We start from the raw sequence: 25,442 nt of genomic DNA, 5'->3' as shown, positions 1-25,442 counted from the left end.
TCTGTGGTATTTACTGGTTTTCCTCCTTTGACAATTTGAAATTCTTTTGTGTCATATGGTGTGGTCATGTAATGAAATGTGGTATATAAAAATGATTCATTGTATTTTAAGGTGTTGTTCCTTATATAAATAGGGACAAACCACTTAATATTTCAATACATTTTGTGGATGACATTGGTATGTGTTATTTTTGGTGACACAAAAAATAAGTTAACATTTCAAACTTAATGTACTGCCTTATAGAGCAGTTATTGACTGTCACATAAACTTTCATCTGCCCAACAAAATTAGAAACAAACCCTTCAGTTCTTGTATAGTTTAAGGATATTCATATCTGCAGTTCTTGTATAGTTTAAGGATATTCATATCTGCAATTAGATTAAGTAACCAATTAAGTGAAATAAAAGCAAATTAAATTAAATGAACTGGGAGTTAAATCTCAAAAGGAGTTTACCCATTCTACAATTCTAAAATGTATGGAATAAAAGTATAAGCCAGTCTTTCATCTTTAAGTCACATATCTTCAGTTTCCTTAATATATATATTAGAGGTGTCAGATTTATCCCAACTTAGCTCCATATTTCTAATGCCCATAGAGGCCAAACTTCTGCAATATTTGAAGGCCTCTTCCTTTTCCAAGCTCTAGTAATAGCCTTCCCTACAATCATAAATCACAGGTAGTTGATGAAAGTCTGGTAACAATAATGGAGTCTGCCAGTCAAACCAAAGAGGAACATTCTAGAAAACAGTAGGATGCCTCCAGGACAGAGTTTCATGAAAATTCTGAAGTACATCTTTCAATGATTAAAGGTTTGGCCAAGCCTGAAAAAAATATATGACACTAGTCTCCGACCGCTCCCGATATGCACTTCCAATAGATAGGCAACATTGTCTAACAAGTCTCATCTGCACAGGTGCGACTTGGAGGCATATTACAGGGGTTTGATGCAACTGCTATTACCCGATCTATGGTGTAGCACTACCAAAAAAGTCTCTCCCAGACCTTTCTATATTTGTCTGAGTTGGCTTTGGATCTCCATAAAAATACCATTTATTTTGAAAATGGAAGCCCCTTCAAGGGTTAATCAAGATTCATAGTATCTATCCACCATGTATTCCAGGGTGACTATTGCATTCTCATGACAGAGTCTCCTCTTTATTATATTTTGTTTATTTTGCTTTTGTTTACTGGGTTTGTCTGACTGGGTTTAGTCAAAAAAAAACTTTTTGCAAGAAGCATGAGGAAAAAATCTCCAAAATATTACAAACACTTTTAAATAGATATCAGTACTATATGTGAACAGACATTAAGTAATACACATTAATAATTACGCATATATTCGCTAATTAGACTACATTAACGTGGAAGCAGAGAAAACTATTACAATATAAAAGATAATGCTGCATTAGCAGATGTTGAACACTGAGCATTTAAAGAAGTGTATTAGTAGGTCTATCAACCTAATAACAGGTCATGCAATTAGTGCTTAGTAATTCAAAGAAAATGAGGAAAGGGTAGGATCAGAGTATGGCAGACAATAACATTGCTGGTAAGACGTGAGGTGTAAAGCAGGTTCAGAGACAATTCTACATATGGCTAACATAAGATTTATATCAGAAGTATAGAGGTAGGGAGGAAGTATTACAAAATATTGTATATAGCTCGGAGATGCTAGTAAAGCTAATCAAGTATTGGTACAGGCTGGTTGTTGGTTACAGTATTCTATGTGAAGAGAAATGGTTTGATGATATGGCATGATCTTGTCTGAAGTATTACATTTCTAAAGATTTCTACACAGTTAATGCATACTCAGTGAAACAAGTGTACTAGGACCATATGCTAGTTTCCTTTTCATACAATTACTCCCAATATTGCAAAGTAGGGTTTCTTCTTAATGCTGCTATCAAAGTAAAACTATTTATACCCAGCTTTTTGCTAAGGGAAACAGGGCATATGCAATCTATCCAGTCTTTCATTTTTGTAAAATAAAATGTCCACTTCCCACAGCCCACATACCAAAGAGATGCGTGTACTCGAGGCCTTTGAAAGGGTTTTTAAAATGCAGTTGTCCATCCCCCGTTTGATTTAGCAAAAATATACTTCCCAATTGCCTTATACTGCAGAGCAAATAACCCACAGAAGAACCTGCATCAAGCTGCTTTCCTGAAAAGTTCCAAAACCGGTAGCGAAAGCCTTCCCATGTCACTCACTAGGCAATGATAAAAAGTCCCAAGTATTAAGGTGATTTCTGTCCATTCCAAAAAAAGTTACCAAGGTATATTATGAGCTCATTGGGTTAAAAGAGAGGCAGAGTGATGCATACAGTAGGGGGGGAAGGACCAACCAACTTAACCACAATTACACACTTCTGAAAGTTTAAAATAAATTTGTGCCAGTCCTTGACCTTTGTAGTGATTGCTTCAAACATCAGATCTACTGTACCCTGCAGGGTATTTTAGATAAGTCAGATGTTGAGGCACTTACCAGAAATGTAATTTATGCTTCATAAATTATAAAACTAAGGTTAATATCCACTACTTCAGTGTTCATGGCATTTATTTTACAACCCAGTATCACACCAAAAGATGTAAGCATTTTAAGTGCCGTCTCCAGTTCCCTCAGATCATAAATACAACAGTAAATCATCTGCGTACAGCATGCTAGTCAAGTGGCAAGTCCCTATCTGACAACCACTGGTAAAACTTTAGTTTAGCAGCCAGAGGACCCAAGTATAATAGAACAGTAGTAGGTAAAGAATAATCACTGGAATCACTATCACTGCTTAAATGGCAAACAAAAATGTCAGACTAAGAAAGGAAGGCAAAATGGGGAGCCCTCCAAGAAAAGTATCTACCCTTCAGGATACCAAACCAAAATGTTCCTGCTAGGATTACTCTCACCAAGTAAAAATGTAATCATCTCTTGTTGCTTGATCATAAAAGATCATGGCAACTTTAAACAAACAGTTGTAGAACTCTGTAAAGGGAGCTCAACATACAGTTTAAAGTTGAGCTGTATTGTATGTTGCACAGCAGACAGAACTGTTTGGTAAATTTGGTCCCAGACATGCCAGCAAGCTGCCTAGGCACATAGGTGGACTTCTAAATGGTGAGTATTGACCTTCTTAGCTGACATAATGGCAAGCAGGAGAGAGGGACCTGCCACAGAACAGTCTGTCATGAAGACTATAAATAAACTAAATGTGAGGTGAAAGGAATTTAGAACATGCAATGTTTTAGCATAGCCTTTCTTCAATGCCTTATAAATGTCAAGGCACATCACAGTCTCAAAAACATATGTGCTCAGGACCCATCAGATACATTTTAACATTACCAGCAGGGAATTTGACACTGCTGGAAGATATCTTGCTAAGTTTTCCAGGGTAAAAAAGATGGTGTAGGTACTTTCTGTAAAAAAAAAGTGCTATTTAGGTGAAGCATGTATGCTAAATGGGAGTCCTCAGAGTACAGTTCAGGATGTCACCCAGAGATCAAATGCTAGTCAGAATAGAATACAATATCTTACACACTAAAATCTACTTTTTCTGTATACCTATATTCAATGGAAAGTAAAAACAGCTGAATGAGTGACAGAGCATTAAATTTACCACAAAGATAGTCAATAAGCTGCCAGAAATGGGGGGGGGGGTGACTGTTCATAGCAAATACTTGCTGCAACTCTCAGAACTACAAAAGTAAGTGATTATGCCACATAAGATCCTGTTGCCACCAATAATCTAAGGAACAAATCTAAGACAGCTAGAATAACTGGAAAGCCATCTAGAGAGAACATAACAAAAGAGCTGGTTTCCTTTTGACTGAGGGATTATTAGAAGCCTCAAGAAAAACAGAAAATGTTTAAGCTGTATCAATATTTTGAGATGAGCTAATAGATTTCCAACTGCTAGAGTTATCTAAAGGGAAAGCCCTTAGCATAATGTGATGGAGAGGGGAATCTTGGCTACCCCGACACAACCACTTAAATTAGGCAGAAAAGAGTTAGTCTGAATACACAAGGAGGATTCAGCCAAGAGCTGACATCAATATTCAGCCATTCTAACAACACAAGACTAATAATAGACGAGTAAACCAGGAATATGAAGCCCTTACAGCATTAAAACAATAGTGCTGAGCTGATCTGCACAAAGATGCCCAAGCAATCAGAAAAATGCTAAAATCTTCTTCTTCCACTGCTATTACTACCTGAAAGGGAGAGCCTGCAGAGTAAAAAGAAGCTTAGAAGAAAGACCCATTCCAACAAGATTTTTCCTAAATTCTACAGGCAAGTTCCAACAACACCAGGAGGCCAGATCTGCAACTAAACAGACTAAAGAGCATTCCTATTAAGACTCCTGTTAAGAGGGATGTGGAAGCAAGTCCAATGCCTAGAGATCTAAAACCCAAATAAATCTCTAAAAATTTCAAAAGGCAGTGGGGGATAGAAACAGTTTGACAAAATTACTAACTTAATAGTGTGTATCTTATAACCAGAAATTGCCCAGACTAAATGGATACAAAGCAACTAGACCATCAAGGAAAACAGCCAGATGCCGAAGACCCATATTATTGACACCTCCAAATAAAGGGCCCAGCCTATTTTGCGAAGAGGCAGTAACTGTATCAATAGCTAATAATGACGAAAGACGGCAGCCCTTGCAATCCCCACGAAGACTAGTAAACTGAGAAGAAATATATGGAATGCTGCTGACAGCAGCCATTAAATTAAGATCTTTAAAAAAGATAAGGTCACTTGTTACAGTCAAATGCCTTTTCCACATCAAAAGCCAATATAGCCCAATGTCACAGCAACCTCTTGTCTATCTCTATCCACTGCGTCACGTACAGCGTCAGAGGAATAAGTGGACTATGTCTGACGTGATTTTATTACAACTAAGGTACATACTTGCTACACTTTTACACTTAAAAAGTACGCCAATCATACTTAACACACTGATGACAACGAATAGCCAGAAGACATAAACATTAACTTCTCAAGATATCTTATCTACATGTATAACAACTAAAGAAATATAAACATTTTAAAAATAACTACAGATACACAATTCTACAAGATCAGGTGATGCCACACTTACCTAATAATTTCAAAGATGTGATTTTTACACTTCTGTCTTAAAATTAACAAAGCACCGGACAGTCCTGTAATTTTTGAATCTCAAAGCTCTACTAATATTTGATCATACCCTAAAAATATTCTAATTCCCTAGCTTGTTTGTCTTCTGCAGACGACTTTGAGAAATGTCTGATACCATGCAATGGTCTTATTTATGGCACACTAAAGGATAAACAATGTTTTTATCACTCTTATCAAACTGTAAGAGGACTGCCTGCAACAGTCCTACTGCCTGCTGGAACCAGCGATACCTCTTATAGGAGAAAACCATGGCTTGGCTAACTTGCATTATGCAAGGATGCCCACTTTCTTCTTTACTATTTTTATTAAATTATTTAATCTAAGGATATCAAATTAAGTTACTCACAAGGAATTAAAAAGATGGAAGTATGAATACAGCTCTAGTAAAATTAATTTATTTATAACTGGCTACCTTAGTCTCAGAACCATCTCAAAAATCATGAAACAGTCATACTAGGTGACTTTAACCTAGACTGGGGTACCTGCACCTCCACTAATTCCACCAATCATATCAACTTTTTTGGTTTCTCTCAAATCATATCCACTCCAACTCGAATGGGCAAACACAGCAATAGACATTCGATACTATACTGGATACTCTCCAATCGCCCACACCTATACTCACAATCCGGTTGTCTTCTTGACTCCCTAAGTGAGCATGCCTTCAACTATCTTATCAGGCACAAAACTAACTTACCCAAAAATACTATCTATAAAAATATCCGCTCAAAAAACGTTTTTCCACAGATGCTTTCAACTACCTCCTGCAACATCACAACTGGTCCCCTTTGAAACAACGTTCCTTGTTTGAAGCTGTTGCCTACTTCACCTCTTTCCTACACATTCTTGACACCCTTGCTCCTATTTATAGGAGACGTTGCAAATTCACACCAACACCATGGCTGTCAACAGACAGCTTAAATACTATGAAACAAAGAGATAACACTGGGCACACATCAAAACTGAAGCCCACAAATACCATCAACTATGCAACTTAGTCAAAAAAACAGATTAGATCTGACAAAAAAATCATACTACACCACACTTCAACACAAATACAGAAACTATCCTCAAAAATTCTGGCTATTCATCAAGCAACTCTTGAATCCTGGTCAAACCATTACACCCTCCCCTAACAATTTAAACCTCAACATTATCATAGCAACCCAATTTAACACATTTCATTAACTCTATTCTGGCTCTAGTCAAGAATTATGGCAAAGACCCTCCTATCATCCCCTTAACAGCTGACCACATACCCACAACCTTCTCATTTCAGCCTGTCCCAACTTCTTATATCAAAAACTCCTCCTACAACTTAAACCCACTAGACTAGCTACAGATCAATTTTCAAGTGAATTTCTTCGACTAGCTCCCCTACCCAATCTCTATACTAATAAATCCCTCAAACATTGAACATTATGTACCTAAACTCTGAAAAATTTCACATATAAAATTCACCTATACATAGGTGGTTAGTCCACGGAGTTATCCAATTATAGCCCCACTGCAATACTCTCCCCTCTTAGCAAAATACTAGAAAAAATGTATAAACTCTCAACTACTGCCCCACCTCATACAAAACAACCTAATCTCCAATTCACAACATGGTTTTAGACCTAAACACAGTATCACTACAGCCCTCTTAAGTTTCACAAACACAATCAAATCAGTCACCATAAAAATAGTAATTTGTTTCTTCCATTTTCTTAGGTATGTCAAAAGCATTTGACACTATATCACAAAAACTACTACTAGACTTGGAATCTATAATCTCTCTCTGGATTCCATTACCTGGTTCCACAGCTACTTAACCAACCAACAACAATCAGTGATATGGGACAATGCAATCTCTACTCTTTTACCCATCACCATAGCAGTCCCACAGGGCTCTGTCCTCGGCCCATTACTTTTCTCCATCTTTACTATCTTAGCTCCACCATGCCCAATGCCACAATTATACAGTATGCAGACAATTCCACTGATATCTGTGCAGTCCCCTTTCTACTAGACCGCCTATCCATGACTCAATCTGCTTTCTCAGATATACAACTTTTCCTTAAAAAAAAAAAAAAAAGACAGCTCATACTTAACCCAAATAAGACTAAGCTTATATTTTCAAATAAACTCCCAAATCTCCTTTCATCAATACACATACTCTCATCCAATGAAACTATACTTGACATGAAACATGCTACCACAAAATCATTCATTTTGCTGCCGGACTACATAATAGAATCCACCACTGTACTGCCATGAAATAACTACACTGGCTTGAACTTCCAAACTTACTAACACTCAACCAACTAGCTATTGTCGACAGCATCCTATATCAACCTAATGCCTGCCCCGCTCTAATAGATCTAGTACATCCTTACAGCACTACTCGCTCCCTCCGCTCATCTAATAAACTGTCACTACAAGTATGAAAGCCAATAACTCTTTTGGTGAATCCTTATTTTCATGTCAAGTAGCAAAAATGTGGAACTCAGAATCAAATGCTAGTCAGAATAGAATACAAGATCTTACACACTAAAATCTACTTTTTCTGTATACCTATATTCAATGGAAAGTAAAAACAGATGAATGAGTGACAGAACATTAAATTTACCACAAAGATAGTCAATAAGCTGCCAGAAATGGGGGGGGGCTGCTCATAGCAAATACTTACTGCAACTCTCAGAAGTCCAAAACAGAAATTCTGCTCATTATAACTTAGTACACCTGTTTTTCCATATCTTAATTAATTGCATTAGCATCTTAGTAAGCCTTACACTGTTACACACTATCCTTTCCAGTAAAGTTAGAAGATATGCAGTAAAAGAGCATCTAGATAGCAACTGGCTCTGTTCCTGGATAATATGCGTCTCCATTTTGCACTGCTCTGCTATATCTTACCATTACTTTGTCCAAACTAGCTTCCTGTATGTATATTCTATTCTATTTATATATAACATGGTTTGATTTCATTATTGTCCAATGTTTATTTTTATTAATTTTCTGTTTTAAGTTTATCATTTTTTTTACTCTGTTAATCTTTCTGGGGCTCCCCCCCACGGGTCTCTGCTGAAAAGGGGCCACTGGCCCAGTCAGACTAACCTGGAAAACAAATGTAAAATAAAATAAATAAATAAATCCCTACAAGGGGTGTGGTCCCAAATCCAATCTTACAAAAAGCTGAAATACTGCTTATGAACTAAAACAAAATGTGAATCTGGATTAGGCGATGACATGGTGGAGTAAAGAATTAATCTTAGAATACTCATCTCTTACAGTTATGCCAAAAACTTGATTTGAATCTTTAAAAATATGAAATCAGCTTTGAAAGATGATCAAGCTTCAAATCACCTTAAATTAGCCAATAACAGCATTTACTTTAATGCTTTTACCAAAGCCCATGTACATATTAAGGCATATATCTCCTTGCTTAATAAATGTCAAATAAAATCATATAAATAAAGAGGGAAAACGCACACTATTTTACTATACAAGCTTTATAATAATATTAAAATTAGAAATTTTTGTTCAGCAAACTCTCTTCTCTATGCAGTTTTGAAACAATTAATACATTAAAAACGCTACTTCAAGCAGAGGTGTAACTGAAAGCTGATAAGACTAAGTTTACATCTCATGTAATTATTGTTTTGAACCAAGTTTAACTGTTTTCATTTAAATGACAGTATAAAAACTGTGTTCTCTTGGAACGATGTAAGAATAAAATTTCTTTTTTGCATCACCCAAACATTTTTACTGATTTAAAGAGAAACTTTAAATATCAAAGAGGATTATGATATATACCCCTTTTGCAAGTTTTTTAATTTGGAACATTTTGTCAATATAAAGACAGGTTTGAATTTATATCATAATGACTTTTGGCGATATATAGAACAATGTGCAATGCATGAATATGAGACTTTTAGATGGCCCATACTAAATACTATTTTCAGCTGAATAACAAATTCAACTAGTTAAAAGCTTTCAAACTTGTTAAATTACAAAAACAAAGAATTTTACACATGTTCAACATGTTATGATAAAACTAGGATATATTACCAAAAAGAGTTGTTCTGGAGTTTCACTATGACTTATCAAATTAAATGAATGCTTAATTTAATAAATTATACTAAAGTATTCCCCACAACGTAAGTATTAATACAGTAAGCTAAGTGAACTCTGAAAAGCCTACATGGTAGGGCACTTATCAGCTCAGCTTTCTGTATAATGTTCAACTCTGGAAAGTAGAATTATTATTATTTTTTTTTTACATAAAATATAGAATTGGGATACATTTAAATATCCTTGGAGTAACTGATAGGTTGACAACTTAGATGACCCCTATGAATGTTGACAACTGGTATTATCTTACTATACCTTAGCTGGACCTTGTATGTTAAAATGGCAATTTTGTATATTATTTTGTCAAGCATCTTATATAGTCTAATAATTTATCAGTTATAAGATACATTTTTAACAATGCCGTCTTGCTTTAAATAGATGAAATTCCTAGAAAACAATATGTATAACTTTTATATTGGGCTTTAGGGATCCTTATTAAACTGCTTACAAGCTTAAAAGCATTTTTACATAAGCTCAATGTGGTGAAATGAATATTTTTCTCATTTTTTTAAATTATAGACATAGAAATGCTTGTGTAAAAGTTTCTCTTTTAGTTCCTATGCAGATTTATACTCCAAATAAAATCATATTTCAGTATTTCATTTCTAAGCATATAGCTTACTTGATTCGCAGTAAATTATTATTTCCTTATATACATGTGATCCTTTTAATCTTTTACATAATGTATACATATTTCTGAGAATCATTTTTTTAAATATTTTTTCTGGTTAAATAAAAATCAAGATGTATCAGTCTCCTTAACTGTAACCAAAACACACATTGAATACAGTTTGTAAATTGTTACCAGATTATCTTTGAAATTGTTTGATATTTCGGAATAACATTTGCTTTTCAAGATATATGCCCAAGTTATGTAATAAATATGAGCGACTATGGTCCTTGTGCTCAGATTTCATGTATGCCTCCATCATTTATGATAAACGTGCATTTTACATTTTCTCAGAAGATTGTGAAGTACAACAAAATATACAGATATTGTGTTGAACAATATCAGAACTAAAAAGAATATAAATTTTCCATAAAAGTATACATTAACCACTTAAATTGGCAGAAAACTGTGAATCTTCTCAAAACCTCAAGCTACATAGACTCCTCTGGCACAAAAAGCAGACAACTAAGTTGATTCTGACAATGGTTATACAAAATGCTTTCTAAATTGCACCCTAAAAATTGTTAGGTCATTTCAGAAATATGCCCCTGTAAATGCAGGGGGAGAAAACTGGCCAAGATAGACTACAAAACATGACAGGATACAGACTTGCCTCTCCTTTAAGCCACAGCAAATTTTTACATATTACTTTTTGTCACTGAAACAATACATTGTGCAACATAAAAACAGCACAAATTTGTCTCCATTTCTCCAACAATATGGATATTAAACACCAAGGTTTTGAAAAAAAAAAAAAAATAAAAAAAATGAATGATCATTTACAGATTTCATGCAAATACCTTTTCTCATCTGTGCGAGTAAAAGCTCATCCCAAGTAAAACATACAGATGAACAATTATACTTCTGATATAGTTTTGCTGTAAAATCATTTTTGTAAAACATTTACTGTATCCAAAAATCAGAAACTCAAATCTTATCCACGATACACACATTATCTCTATATTTACATAAAAAGTTCACATCTTTTTAGGCTTTACATTGGTCTTAGACAGCTATGCAACATTTACAACTAAAAATATTTTTTACATGCAATCATTCTGAACACCTATATTCATGTGATATGAACACACAATTAACTTTTATAAAATACAGACAAATATACTAGTCAAACTTATTGAAGGGGTTTGGTACACTTCGTTTAAGTAGTACACAAGATAAACATATTCAATTGCACTTGGGAAGTAAAAATTTATTGCGAACATCCTAAATGGGTTTGTTAATCCACTCCATCTTACATGAACAACAATTCAATATCATTTGCTTTTACATAACATGAGAAGATAAATGCATCATTTTAACCGCTGATAGTATCTTTTTACATTCTACAGTGCAGTTATCTTGATATATATATATATATATATGTATATATACTTATCCCACCACAATTTTTTTTAATTGACAAAAATCTCGTCTCTTTAGTTTATCCACGGTTTGATTAACTTCAACCACTGCTGGAGCCTCTGAACATCTTTCTTTGCAACAGCTTTTTGGCTATTACCATCAACAGAAATTCTGCTAATTATAACTTGGTATACCTGTTTTTCCATATCTTAATTAATTGCATTAGCATCTTAGTAAGTCTTACATTGTTACACACTATCTTTTCCGGTAAAGTTAGAAGATATGCAGTAAACAGAACCAAACTTGAACATTACCAAAATATGTTCCAAAATATGTTCCTATGATCAAATAACCCCTTCTCACATCTACAACTCTAAGAATGTGAAAACAAGACACTTTTCTCACCTTTGTACAATATAAACAAACATTCTCAAGCAAAAGTTCCGAGCTTTGTAGAACTGGTAGCATAACTTGGTAGATTGGATACTCTATTAACCTGAAATTGGCTTGTCAATCCCGCATCATCTTACACACCATCTCAATAGCTCTTGTTTTGTACTTAGCTGGCGGAGGTGGAAGTGGTCAACCCCGTAGTTGGTACTCTGCTGTGGGTGCCCTCTGGATTCAAGACTCAATTCATGATGCCTTTCCATGCTGTTCTGTCCATGGTCTTGTTTCAGACCTCTTGTAGGTAGAGTTGCTGACTTCTCAGGTCCTCTTCAACCTATTTAGCCCACGTCTTCTTTGGTACAGATTTGTGAACTCTCCAGTTCGCTGGGTGATCTCTCCATAATAGTCTGTATGGCAAGCAGTGGGTGCCCATCCTCCACACGTGTCCAAACCAGCACAGTCTCCTGTTCTGGATCTGTTCATTGATCATTGGCCGCTGATCACATATGGTCCATATGCTCTCACTTCTAATGTGGCTACAAAGTGAGACTCCTGAGACTTGCTGCTGGCATCACATTTGGAAGACCTCAAGCTTGTTCAGGTCTGACTTGAGGAGGCTCCACGTTTCCAATCCATAAAGGAGGACTGGCAAGATCAGTGCCCAGAAAAAGCAAATTATGGTGGTGATAGAGATGTTCGTCCTCTTCCACAGACACCACTTGAGCGAGGCAAATGCTGTAGTGGCCTGTCCAATCATGCTATGAACTTCAGCTGTTGATACCACCTTTTTCTCCTGGACCAGTGGACACATATACTTGAATTCTTGCATTAAAACTCCCCCAAGGTGGACTGCTGCTTGTGACCTGGTTGCCATCACTTTGGTCATGTCTGCATTTATCCACAGGCCACATGATTGGGTGATGCAGGCAATGTCAGAGGATATCTGTGGCCTCAGCATCACTGCATGTGAAAATGGCACTGTTATTGGCAAACATCAGGTCACTCACAGAATGGGCTTCATTGTAATGGACTCTGTACCTGCCCTAAAATACTCTTCTCATGACTGTGTCCACCAATATGTTGAACAGCAGTGAAAAGAGACATCCCCTTGATGGACCCCAGTCTGGATGGAAAGTTCTTCAGACAGTTCATTCCGAATGCGCACCTGGCTGGATGAACCATTGTATGAATTTGAAGAAGTCTGATGATTTGCTTCGGCACGTGCTCTGTCTCCAATGTCTTCCACAGGGCAGGCCAGAGGATACAGTCAAATGCATACTTGAAATCGATAAAGATGACAATTGTCCATACCGGATTCTTTTCTCCATTAGCCGACCAGTGGTGAAGATTTGATTGCAGCATCCTCTGTTTGGTGTGAATCTGGCCTGTTCTTCCTTGCTGGTTTGCTCACAATGTTTCTGCAGCCTGGATTGTATGATCTTCATAAAGACTTTGCTGATGATGGAGAGCAGGCTAATAACACGTTAGTTCTTGCATTCTCTGTTGTACCCCTTTTGTCAATGGGTATGATGATGGTGTCTGTTCCATACCCCATAGCAGCTCGATCAGTGCGTGGAGTCAGTGAAGCAGGTTATCACCTCCAGTCTTGATTGCTGCAGCAGTGACCTGATCTGCTCCTGGTGCCTTGACTTTTCTCAGTGTTCTGATAGCCGATTTCACCTCTTCAGCTATTGGCTTTGCATCACTCATTGGGGCGTCAGGGAGAGCGATGGATGGTGGATCAATCATTGGCCCATGAGGTGAGTCATGGTTGCAAAGCTCTTGAAAGAATTCCCTCCAATGTTTCTGGCATTCACAAGTTGAGCACATGAATGTCCCATCCACTTTTTTGACACCGAGTGGGAAGATCAAATCTACCAGTGACAATCATTTGATGGTGATGTACAGGGTGCAGTACTTGCGTCTGGATACCACCTCCTCAAGATTGGCTGCCACTTGGCTTCAATACGCTTCCTTTCTCCTTTCAGCCTCTGGCAAATTTCTCAACTGAGCTGCTGGTATCATTCATAGTTGACCAACTTCACCTGCTTCCATTGGGCTACAAGATCCAGGCACTCATCAGATATTTCCTGTTTGCAGGCATGGGCAATCAGTTGCTTCCAGTTCAGCCTGGCTGGTAGAGGTGATGTGCGCTTTGCACACTGTAAGCGGAGCTGCACCACAGCATGGATGAGGTAATAATCGGAGCCACCTTCAGGTCCTTACATATCACTGATATCCTTGAGTGATGCTCAGAAGTGAGAGTTGACCAGGATGTAGTCTAATATGGCCGAGTCCTCAGCAGATGGGTTTCGCCATGTGAGCTGGTGCTTCTGGGGTTGCTGGAAATGGCTACTTCCCACAATGAGATGGTTTGATGCAGCAAATGGACAGAAGGTGCAGGGCGTTATCATTCATGTTCTTATGGCCAAATCTACCCATCGTTCCTTCCCAACCAGACCTGTCCTCTCCGAAGTGGGCACTGAATTCTCTCACCAAGATGATTATCTCGGTCTGTGGGATCGAATCCAGTGTGTATTGCAGCTGGTTGCAGAAGTTATCCTTGGCTGGGGTCAGACTCATTTTGGTTGGTGCACAGACAGACAGATAAAGAATGTGGGTCTTGATGGTACCATCGACGGTGAGCACTGCCATGTGGTCTGATATTGGTTGGAAAGCAATTATGCTTCTCGCAGCCCAGCTATGCACCATAAACCCAACACCAGCTGCTCTCTTCTCGCTGCCACAGTAATACAGCTTCACTATTTCATCGGCTGTAGATGGTTGGATGGTCAATGTTCAGATCCATTGAGTCATAATTTCAACACTGCAGCAATCTCGATTTTGCATTTCATGAGTTCCTTGACAATGATTTCCTTTTGGCCGACATGGTGACTGATTCCAACTTTCCGAGTGGCGATACAGGTTTCCATTTTCCGTGTAATAAATTTTCTTTAGCCAGTAACCCACTTTTTATCAGCACCTTGGGTCCTCATTGCTAGTGCATCAGATACCACAGATGGGGTAGAATGAGCAAGTGCATCAGATACCACAGATGTGGTAGAATGAGCAAGTGAGTTTACTCGATTTTCCATGCAGTTTCTTGCCTGGTTTCCCAGTTCTGGTCACCACAGCAGGATGACCACTCTCCTCCTTTTGCAGCCATCTTAGTACCATCCTTGAGTTTCAATAGTTATGGGCATTAAGTCCTTCTTGAGCTTGGGTGATTAATTCTTTAAGTAGTGGCACTCTCATCTCATCTCACGTCTAAAGGTGCTTCAAAGTATTAGTTTAAGGGCGTGCACACACAACAAAGTATTAGTTTAAGGGTGTGCACACCTATGCAACCAGCATATTGTACATTTTATTTTTTATATTTTTTCCCCTAACAGATTGGTTTGTTTTTCAATTGAATGGTTTGTTTTTCAATTGAATTGTACAGATTATAGGTCACATTAAATAAAAGTGGGAAACATTTTGAAATGATTTATTGTGGTCTCATTTTTTTATCACAAAAACCTGGCATTTTAACAGGGGTGTGTAAACTTTTTATATCCACTGTGGGTCCACTCAAGTAAAAACTTTACATTTTAGAATAAGAAAACCCATTATGAGTTAAAGTCATAATCATAAGGAAATGTTAAAAAAATTGCACTTGATGTTTAACAAATTTGCACCAATTATTTTCAGTTAATCACAGAAATCAATTACTAACCAAGAGCAATATATAAATCATAATTCAACACTAAAATAAACCAATACAATGAATCCAAACTTGGATATTTAGCCTCCACTGGGATAATGGACACCACTGTCTCCTTCCAAAAAGAGGAATGTCCTTTGTCTACAATATCTTATTATAAATATTAAGCATATACGTATTCATATATTTACTTGCACTGTCCAAAGTTCTGCTGGAATACTGTAGAGTACCAGGTGTTTTACTGATTGCCTGCCCTTGCAAAATGCCCTCTGTTGCTTCTTGTTTTAAGGGAACCATCTATGTTACTGTTTCTTCCCTACTCTGAACTACCCTTTCATTTTTACATCCCTCATTTTCCAGCTGATAGAACTTCTAGCAATGCTGATGAAACATTTCCTCTATCATTACTGGATCCCTGATAAAATGGGTTCCAGCCTCTCTTTTTAGTCCTACAATAATTTGCTGTGACCTCTGCTGTCTCAGTCCAACTGTTAATGCTTTCTCATATTCTAATGAATTATAAAAACAGCATGCTTCTCATAATTCCACAAAACATATCTACAAACTATTCAACTTTGTGTTTCAAATGTGTCTGCCTCTCCTGCATACCATTATAATGTACATACATCTCATCTAGAGATTCCACTTTTTTTTTCACTGTCTTGTTCTTATGTCAACCCTTGATTTCAAATCTTAGATTCCTCTTAAAGACCATTCAATCTCCAGAACCTACTGATACGATGTAGCTTATTTTGATAATTAACTGATTATACCACGTAACAAATGTTTCTTAACGAAGGTAATATATAGGAAAACACTAATGTTTTTCCCAAACAAGGGTAGATGTGTACACACTCCAAGGAGGAAATATATGAAACTACTTTACGCTGTATGTTTAACTAAATATACACGCTCATTAGCAATATACATTTTATATATATATATATATATATATAGTATGTTGAGTCAGACTCAGTATCATAGACTACAATCAAACTCATCACTTAAGCACAAGTACCCACATATAATCCCAAAGATGGCACCCGATATGCCTGGGGCCCACCTCAAATGTCTAAGTATTTGTTACAACATTCTGATTTAAAGGTTATTCCTTCTTAAAAGGCAATAATTCCCCATTACGATTTCCTGAGACTCTTTTTTTTGTACCTGGGGGAGTACACACAGTAAAGTAATAAAATTTGATCCAACTTAACATTTTACCCTAACACAACAGCCCTCAACATCTACTACTACTGCTGCTACTAGTGTTAGTGCTATTACTGCTGCTATTGCTGCTGCTGCTACTAGTGTTACTGCTATTACTGCGGCTACTATTACTGCTGCTATTGCTGCTAGTACTTCTACTGCTGCTGCTGCTGCTACTACTACTGCCAGGATCACACAGCACTACTCAACAAAACAATATAACCCTTTTGAGCCTGCACTGGTAACACACAAAGATGAACCCCTGACTATGCCACAGGTTATCAGAGTTTGAATAACGGCACAGTTGTTTGATAGTGTAGACATAGTAGAACGTGGTGCCTATCTTGGGGGAAGGGAGTGGGGGGCAGTTTTCTCAAGCTCTATTGGAGACTGGGCCAGTATTAGGTGAATTTGACCTATTTGGCCTAACAGGACCCTAAAGAGTTGTCTGAGAGAGACTACAGTAAAGAGCAAGGCATTTTCCTACTATGGTCTTGCTTCCATAGTAGTTACAAGTCATGTTAGTGTAGCAGACATTTCCAGTCATGCTGTGCATATTAGTAAGTGCAGCTTCCCACCTCTTGTATGGCTCATATACTCATGGTCCAATACTAGTCAGTTGCAAAGTCCTCCACCCAAAATTGGACAGATTAACCAGTCTAGTTACTGTTCTGAAGGTAATAAAACCTGGTGTAATTTGAAGACTGAAAGAAGGGTACTCTTTTTTGCTTTTCTTACCGAAATGGAGTTTATGATGAATGCAACTACAAGAAATAATTGTTGGATAGTGCATCTCAGACAGTAACAATCTAACTCATAAATATACTGCAGCTCCCTGTATCACAGGTTGAGTTACATACAAAACAGAGGGCTTTAAACCAAGAAACTGGTTTGACTAGATTGGGGAGGTTTAGGGAAGTGCATTACAGAAAGCTGAACAGTCTGTGAGGGTTTTGCATGTTCTGCCTACATCTGTGGGTTTCCTTAATGCATTCTGATTTCTTCCCACCTGCCAAAACATGCTGGTTAATGACTACAATTATCCCGGCATGCAATCCTTATTGTAACCCTAGTATCATGGGATATAGCTGGAAAAGATCTGCAAACATTAGTCCACTTAGCCAGTTTTACAAATAATTACACAAATGAAAATAAACTTTCAGAAATAGTTATACATGGGGTGGTGTGTGAATAACACCATTTCTAGAGGAGAAGCCTGATATTTATTTGTTAACCAGGGTGAGCACTGATCTCATTGGATCTATTTCAATCAGCCTAGAAGTAAATACAACAGATACACCACATTATATAGAGAGTACAAGACAAAATGCCATATGTATAGATATTACACACAAATGAATATCAAAGACAGCTACAGAGTATAAAGACAATTAATACGCGACATTATATACAGACCAAACACAGTATATGCATGCATTATATACAGAGTGGATATACAAGTTCGCATACTGAAAGAATTTCAATGAAAACTACAGTAAGAGCAAGCTATGTAGAGGGAAGTAGGGTAGGAAGAGGGTAAGTTATATGACCAGAGAGACAGGGATAGAGCAGTTGCATTTTCCTTGAGTCCTGTAATGTGCTTTTAGCTCCGATCAGGAAATGGGATAAAGGAAACAAGGGAGAGATTCTCACAGTTTGGGGCCAAGGACTGAGAAAGCATGGTTTGTACACTAAAGTCTACTTAGGGGGTTGGAAGAAAGGACCTGAGTGGTTAAGACTTCTAAGTTTGTAGGCTGCTCTGGTTTCATTGAGGGATAAAGCCCCGAATTTGGCCCAGCCAACCCGGGTTCAATTAGCAGCTCAGGCAACTGACGGAGCAGCAGGGAAGGGATTAATGTGCCCAACCCAGGTGGGAGGACATTCCTTAGTATGCTCCCTAAGAAGTGTGCTGTCCAAAGAGGGGAGCTGCCTTAGACATGAACATAATGAGCATGGTGGGAGGGGAAAGGGAAATGGTTAGTTCATAACCCCCCCCCAAGAGAGAAGCACTTACAAGCCAAGCTCCGGGTACACTGTCATGATCTATGATCAGCACAAGCAAAAAAAAAAAAAAAAAAAATGGACTAAGTACATGGGGGTTTGGGGAGTAGCTGGCAGACCCAGAGTGGACACTGGATACTGGGGGCTGAGACAGTAACAATGTGAACCAAGGGAACCATAAGACTATAAGGTTTTATGTTGGTACATCTCTGAATCGTCTGGTTGATAGTCGGGGAGGTCTCATTCCTGATAAGTTTAAACAGCTGAGAGAAGAGGTAGATTATTACTATTATTATTGTTGACAGTTATAGGTTGTTGTGTCTTTCGGCTTTCCCGGTTAGGGGTCGCCACAGCGGAACTCCGGTCCGCTAATGATTGGCAGTAGATTTTTACGTGCTGGCTTACCGGGCCTAACGCAAAACCTTCAACGAAGGAACGCCCATTCATGCATGTCGCCACACAGAAGATGCTCTAACTGAGAATCGAACAGGCAACGTCTAACTGTGAGGCAACAACGCTACCGCAGCACCACCACCGCAGTGTTGACAGTTATAGGTGTTTTTGGGGAAATACATTTACAGCAACAAGGTATGAAAATTAACTGAGTAAGGAACTCCAGCCATGCAGAGCAAGTACAGAAGATGATCTGAAGCTCATGAAGGAAGAAATGGGTAATAGGAGATGAAAATGTATAATGGAGGTTAGAAGTTTTTCGAGATCTTTATAGGCTCTCAGCCTACTCACAATCATTAAGTGCAGCCCTTCTATCTCATTTGTCCTGAATTTCCTGGCATTTGAGGACACTGGGCATGGGGGGTGAAAGCTGAGGACTTTGATAAGGCAAAAAATTGTATAAGGTTTCATGTTTCAAATGAAACTGCTTCTTAGTAGCATGATGGACCTGCCAATGTAATTAGCCCCCGTAAACACACCCCTATAACCTTCTGCTTCCCTTCTCTCTTCCTTCCCTTCATTAAACAAACTTACTACTTTATCTTCTCCTCTTGCTACATCACTGTACAAATATAACTAGTAAAATATTTCATTTATGTAACTATTGCACTATTATGTATATAATATGTAATTATGACTGTATCCCTCAGATGAATGCATTTCTATAAGTATTTCACTTGCCGCAGTGTAATGTATGACACTGTAATGCAGTAATGTGTGGTACTGATGAATGCATTCTATATGTATTCAATATGTAAAATTTATTTTTCTGTTGGAGCTTTTCTCCTCGGGCCTCCACTGAAAATAAGCAATTGTAGCCCAGTCGGACAAACCTGGTCAACAAATATAAAATAAAATATAATAATATAGAAATAAATAAATAAATAAATAATCTGCTTGGTTCTGTCTGTAGCACTCCCAAAGACACTAGAGTCAGTACAGTACTTAAGCCCCTATATATATTTTTTTTTAATTTTCAAAAGTTTAACAGGCAGAGCACTGACCCACCTTGACCATTTTAGGACACAGCATGACAGAAATACAGCCAAAGAAACAAAACAACTTTAAGAAATATTAATTCAACAGTGGTAATGCAAGGGCAAGAATGCAGAGAGAAAACTAGGATAATATACAGCATAAATGAGCACAATCTTAAACAAGTAAAAGGATAGAATAGTACCTGTACACTTTCGTAACACCATACAGTATACGTTCTATGGAGAAAATAAGACACAAAGAACAGTACTTACACTATGTATTACTGCTGGGCATGAGATGTGAAAGAGTAAGGTGCGAGTCAAATGACTGGAAAATGGGAAAGGAAAGAGAGAGAGAGAGAGAGGAAAAAAATAAGAAGTGTTGGGGGGATTGGTCAGGGTGTGCACCTATCTGCTAGTTAGGTTCAGCAGATCTAGGCAGGCCTACAGGTGTTTGGGAACATGTTTACTGGTAAACCAGGCTGCAAACACCTGATGAAGCACTAAGTAGACACAGGTACCCCAGTGACCCAAACAGGTGCCTTGTAGTGTGTCTGAGCGGGTTAAGCAGACACTGACAGAGGAACTACAGGAGACACGGACCTGAGGTAATTCACAAGTCCAGTAGTTTACTTCTGTTTTAATATGTTTTATAACAAAAATATAAACTAATAAATAAACATTTTGTTTTATTTTTAATATGTAGTTTCAGTATATATTCCCGATGAACAATTTGAAATAGTCTCAAATCAAGGAAGCCAGCATGGTGGGAGGGTTGTGGCAGTAGGTGGTATGGGGGGGTTCATCTGGGATGCCCTACCAAAATGGTATAGATTAGTTGCAGAGTCCAACTATGGCTGAAGGCTGTGGCTCTGAAGAGACTGCTAGGCTGTTAGGGATGGACAGAACTAAGTTAAGTTTCCACTCTATAGGCCTGGGGTGAGGCATGCATTTGGGTATGCCTTTTGCCTGTCCAGCTAAGCAAGTTGCATCATCATGTGAGAGAGAAGGTTTAAGTCAGAAAGGAAGACCAGATACTCTTGGCATGACAAGCTTCTGCAGCTCACCAATTATTGGCATGATGCATGGCTGCTTTTAGAGAGGGGAAGGGTTGGCTGATGCTTTTGCAACTGGGGGCAAGCCATGATGAGCCATTACATCTCTAGTCAGAGGGTAAGCTAGAATACTTAGCAAATGAATATGGGAAGAACAGTCAGGGAACCAATAAGAATATAAAAACAAATAATAGCAACATAAGCTCACATCTTGAGCTATGAAATGAATGCCTGTGTAACCAATAGCCATTAATTAAGATATTAACCAAATGTAAATGCTTCGCTTGCACAGATTTAACTCGAGATGATGGCTTTGCATTTAATAGGATATACGATATTTCTTTTAGCTGGATTGTCTATTTTTTTACTTATTTATTAAGACATTTATATAAATAAGTATTTACTTCAGCTTGTTTGACAACTAAATGGTCTGGCCAGCTGACCAAGGCTGTTTTTAGAGCAAAAGAACATTACAATATTTGAAAAAGAAGTGCAGAGATATTACCATTACCAAGTTTTTGTACAATCTAGCAAGTTAACATGAATAACAACAGTTGTGCAAAGTGTAAAAAGAGGTTATAACAAGTTTTACTGAGACATTTTAAAATCATTCATCGCAGCTTATACTACCTGTGAAACTGGATGCTACTGGAAGTCAACAAAGCAAAGATACAACAAAACTTAAAACACATTTGACTCCCTAGTAAGTCACAGTGGTCTATCTAGGAGTGCAAAGCAAAATTATTTTATTTTCAGTCACAGCATAAGATGGGAACTGTTATGAATGTCATGACTACTAAGACATATTCCAGTTTAGCAATTAGCAAATTTCTAGCTAAAGCTTCCTGTGCTGCAGATCAAAGGATGCATGAAATGTAATAATATCATTTTAGTTGATTTAAATATCTGGTCCAGGTACCTAAACTATGCAACATCAACAGAATGGTTTGGAGGGGCAGGTATCTCTCTCAGAGGATGCCACTGCTCTGGAACAGACTCCCCATCCATGTAAAACAAATCTCATCTCTGTCCATATTCAAACACAGCTTGGATCTATGGATGGGAAATTGAAAATTTATCCAGGACTGCCCCCTGTACTACTATTGGACAGATGCAGCTCCTAAAAGTTTTACCCCATGCACAGGTCCCCTCCAATTATCTATAGTATGATCCCAGTTATTCTCACTTAGCATAATATATAATTAACAAATTGGAATGGGCAAGGACAATCGAATTCTAAATGGGGATGGAGTTAGCAAAAAAAGGGAAACTGGCCAGTCTTCAAATGGCCCACACTGGCAGCTAGATTAGTATCATTTATGTACCTACACACACCTTGTTTCTGCCAGACCACCAATGACAGCCACTTACAGCGTAAAATGTGAATACTTGTGACGGAGAAAAAAGTTATGGCCATGTCAACTCATTACTGTTAAACAAGACTGAACCCCCCCTCCACACCACAAACACAAGCGCACACACACACACGAATAAAATATAGCAACACCGGTTTTACCCTGACTTCAGCAAATATATTGTTTGGCATTATCTCTGTCATGCCAAATCAGTGACCACTGTTAAAGTGTCAAACAACAACAATAGTAGTCCCCTGGAATACACAAATGGCCTCTGTATTCATAAATTACATTCACTTTACTGTGTGCACCTCATATATCAGATTATGATAAACATAAGCATACCTCACAATAACAAAGTATTCCATGTTACCTCACAGAAACGCACACTACTCTTGCAAAGCCAGATCACTGTTTAAACTGAGCAAACAATGACAGGATTAGTTAATTTAGTCCAAAATACTCTTGTCTCCTCCCAGCAGTTATAGCTACTTCAAAATGCACTTCTGACGTCCAGCTTTGAAACAAATGATGGCAATATAATATTTTTAAATTTTTCTGACACTGATAATTATTTAAACGAATAGCACACCCGTACCTTGAAACATCCTGTTGTTCATAAATCCCCTGATATGAAACAAATTTTCATTAATAAAACTACGTTTTCCTGGATCTAATGGACAGTAAAGCTATCATCTCAAAGACTGTGAAAAAGATTCACATTAAAACACTTACAGTGAACATAATGTATACCACTCTGGGTGCATTTAATTATCAGATACATACATTCCTTCTTGTACATGTAAATAATACACTTTTTTTGTTTTCAACTAATAAAATTGATCACACAATAACTGTCTTTTTACCTTAAAGAAAAACAAAATGTTCACATCTGACACACTAGGAAAAATACGAACAGGTAAACCAGTTCATATTCACATACTCAGAAAACAGTATCCACAGTTCTTTCATATTCACATACTCAGAAAACAGTATCCACAGTTCTCTAAATTATCAATGGGATCTTCTTACAAAGCAAAATACAGGCTACCAACCACAAAACTCAAATGCAAATCAGCCACATATACACAAACTAGACTAGCATTAGTAAAGTAAAATAAATAAGTCGTACTAATAATCTCACTTCAATGCAAAATGACGCCAGCTTTTTTTTCAAGCAATTAACATATTCTATGTTGGAAACATCAAAACAGCAAATATATTCGACTTTAAATCACTTCTAACGTAAACACATCACTTGAAACATATTATATTATTTTGACTGCATGCCAAAATAGCTCCTCCAGCCAGCCGTCAAAAGCACATCAGGCTGCCCAAACTTCTGCCTCACATGCTTGGTCTATTCCTCGTAAAATGCGTGGTTTTCAAGCAAATCATTTAGGATTGTAGTCACTAAATTATGAAAGGCATTAGAGTTTCAGACTTCAGAAAGTGTATGCTACTGCAAAACCCGTTATTCTAACAGAGTTCTAAATGTGGAAGAACACTATTAAAAAATCTGTGACTGCTTTTGCCCCCTTCCAGCCTCCACCCATCATTTTGGCTTTACACAGAATTCTTCAACAGACAAGTTAAAGGACAACTGCGACATTAAATTATTACTTTCTCTTCTGTAATGTGTTTATTTCCCCTACCTGTTGATCCCACCAGTCAAAGCTACGATTCAGGCAGGGTGAAGTAGTTATTTTATCATTTTCCCCCTACTCCTGTTCTGAATGATAACGGTAGAGATAAGTATCTTTCCACAAACTTCTGTCTCGCGGTCCTGAAACAAGCAATAAACATTTGGGAAAACCGCCCACCAATTTTTCCAGCAGTGAATGTATCGCTTCGCCCAGGAACGCCTACTTGTAAATATGCATGCAGTTCTTGCCTTCAGTCTTTTCAACGCATGCCTGAAAATACCCTCGTCCGGCAGCCGGAACTTTTTTAGCAGTTTTCAGTCGCTGGACGTATGTATTTTTCTGAAGGAGAGCCTAGCGAGTCTGAGTAGACTGTGGAGTTCTAGTTTTTAATAAGATGTAAGCATTGTTTACAGGCTACAGCAACTAGCAATAAGTTATTGCTACACGTGGACGTTGTTTCTGTATTCTGTTTCTTTTTTTCGACTGGGTTCCTTTTGTAGTGTTAAATTTTTAGTTATGCTGCAATTCAGGTCCTTTTATAGCTGAAAAGGATCGCACACAGACTCTTCCACTCTTATCAGTGACTTCAGAGTATAGCTCTCAACCTTCCATCTCCAAAATGAGGAACACTAGCCCTCATAATGTGGAACAAATGTGCAAAATGTGGAACACATACTAATGGCTTACTAACAACTTCAACTAGGAAGGTCATGGGACGGTTAAAATAGGCTGGTTTTACTTATAAAGAATATGTTTTAATGAATTAATATGATTAATTTCTATTTACCATGGATTTCACTTAAAATTCCTAACACTGAATGTGTGACAGACTCTTTCAATGTGGAACTTTGAGAAACTTCGAGGAACATGAACTTTTTAAACCCCAAATGAGGTACGTTCCTCGTAATGAGGTACACTTGAGAGGTTACAAATAGCATGTACTGTGTATTGGACGGCTTTCTCCAGTCCCACAAATGCAAAACTTCTTTAGTATTATTTTTAGTTGTTAGTTAGTACACAGCTGTCAACCTCTTAGCACAAACAATATAGTCAAAGGCAAAAATAATGGGCGGACAAAGCCCCCAAAATAGTGAAACATGTTAAATATTGCTCTTATAAACTTAGGAAGTTGCTAAAATTAAAGGTTTTGTGTTACCGTGATTTTCTGATGGACCTGAAGTTCTTGTTATGTTTTTCGACTTTTCCCGGTTAGGGGTCGCCACAGCGGAACTCGTTCTGAAACTCAAATACCTGTCATTATTTAGTAAACTCAATCCTCACTGATTTGCCATAAAAATCCAGAAAATCACAGATGTTATAAGGAACAGGCCAAAAATATGGGGCAAAAAATCTGGA

At 37.6% G+C, this 25,442-nt stretch overlaps 1 long non-coding RNA gene across 1 annotated transcript in view; it reads right to left on the bottom strand.

Annotated features, from left to right (window-relative positions):
- Nucleotides 1-24,259, bottom strand: part of LOC122800811 — a 465,861-nt gene extending 441,602 nt beyond the window's left edge. Inside the window, exon 1 of the long non-coding RNA XR_006364645.1 lies at nt 24,096-24,259. This is a non-coding gene — a long non-coding RNA (uncharacterized LOC122800811). The remainder of the gene's footprint in view (nt 1-24,095) is intronic.
- Nucleotides 24,260-25,442: the final 1,183 nt, after the last annotated feature.

This window comes from Protopterus annectens, chromosome 4.part1, assembly GCF_019279795.1.
Source record: "Protopterus annectens isolate FY-2018-M chromosome 4.part1, PAN1.0, whole genome shotgun sequence".
NCBI lineage: Eukaryota > Metazoa > Chordata > Ceratodontiformes > Protopteridae > Protopterus > Protopterus annectens.
The sequence above is the reverse complement of the archived record's forward strand: the minus strand, read 5'-3'. Positions and strand labels throughout refer to the sequence as shown.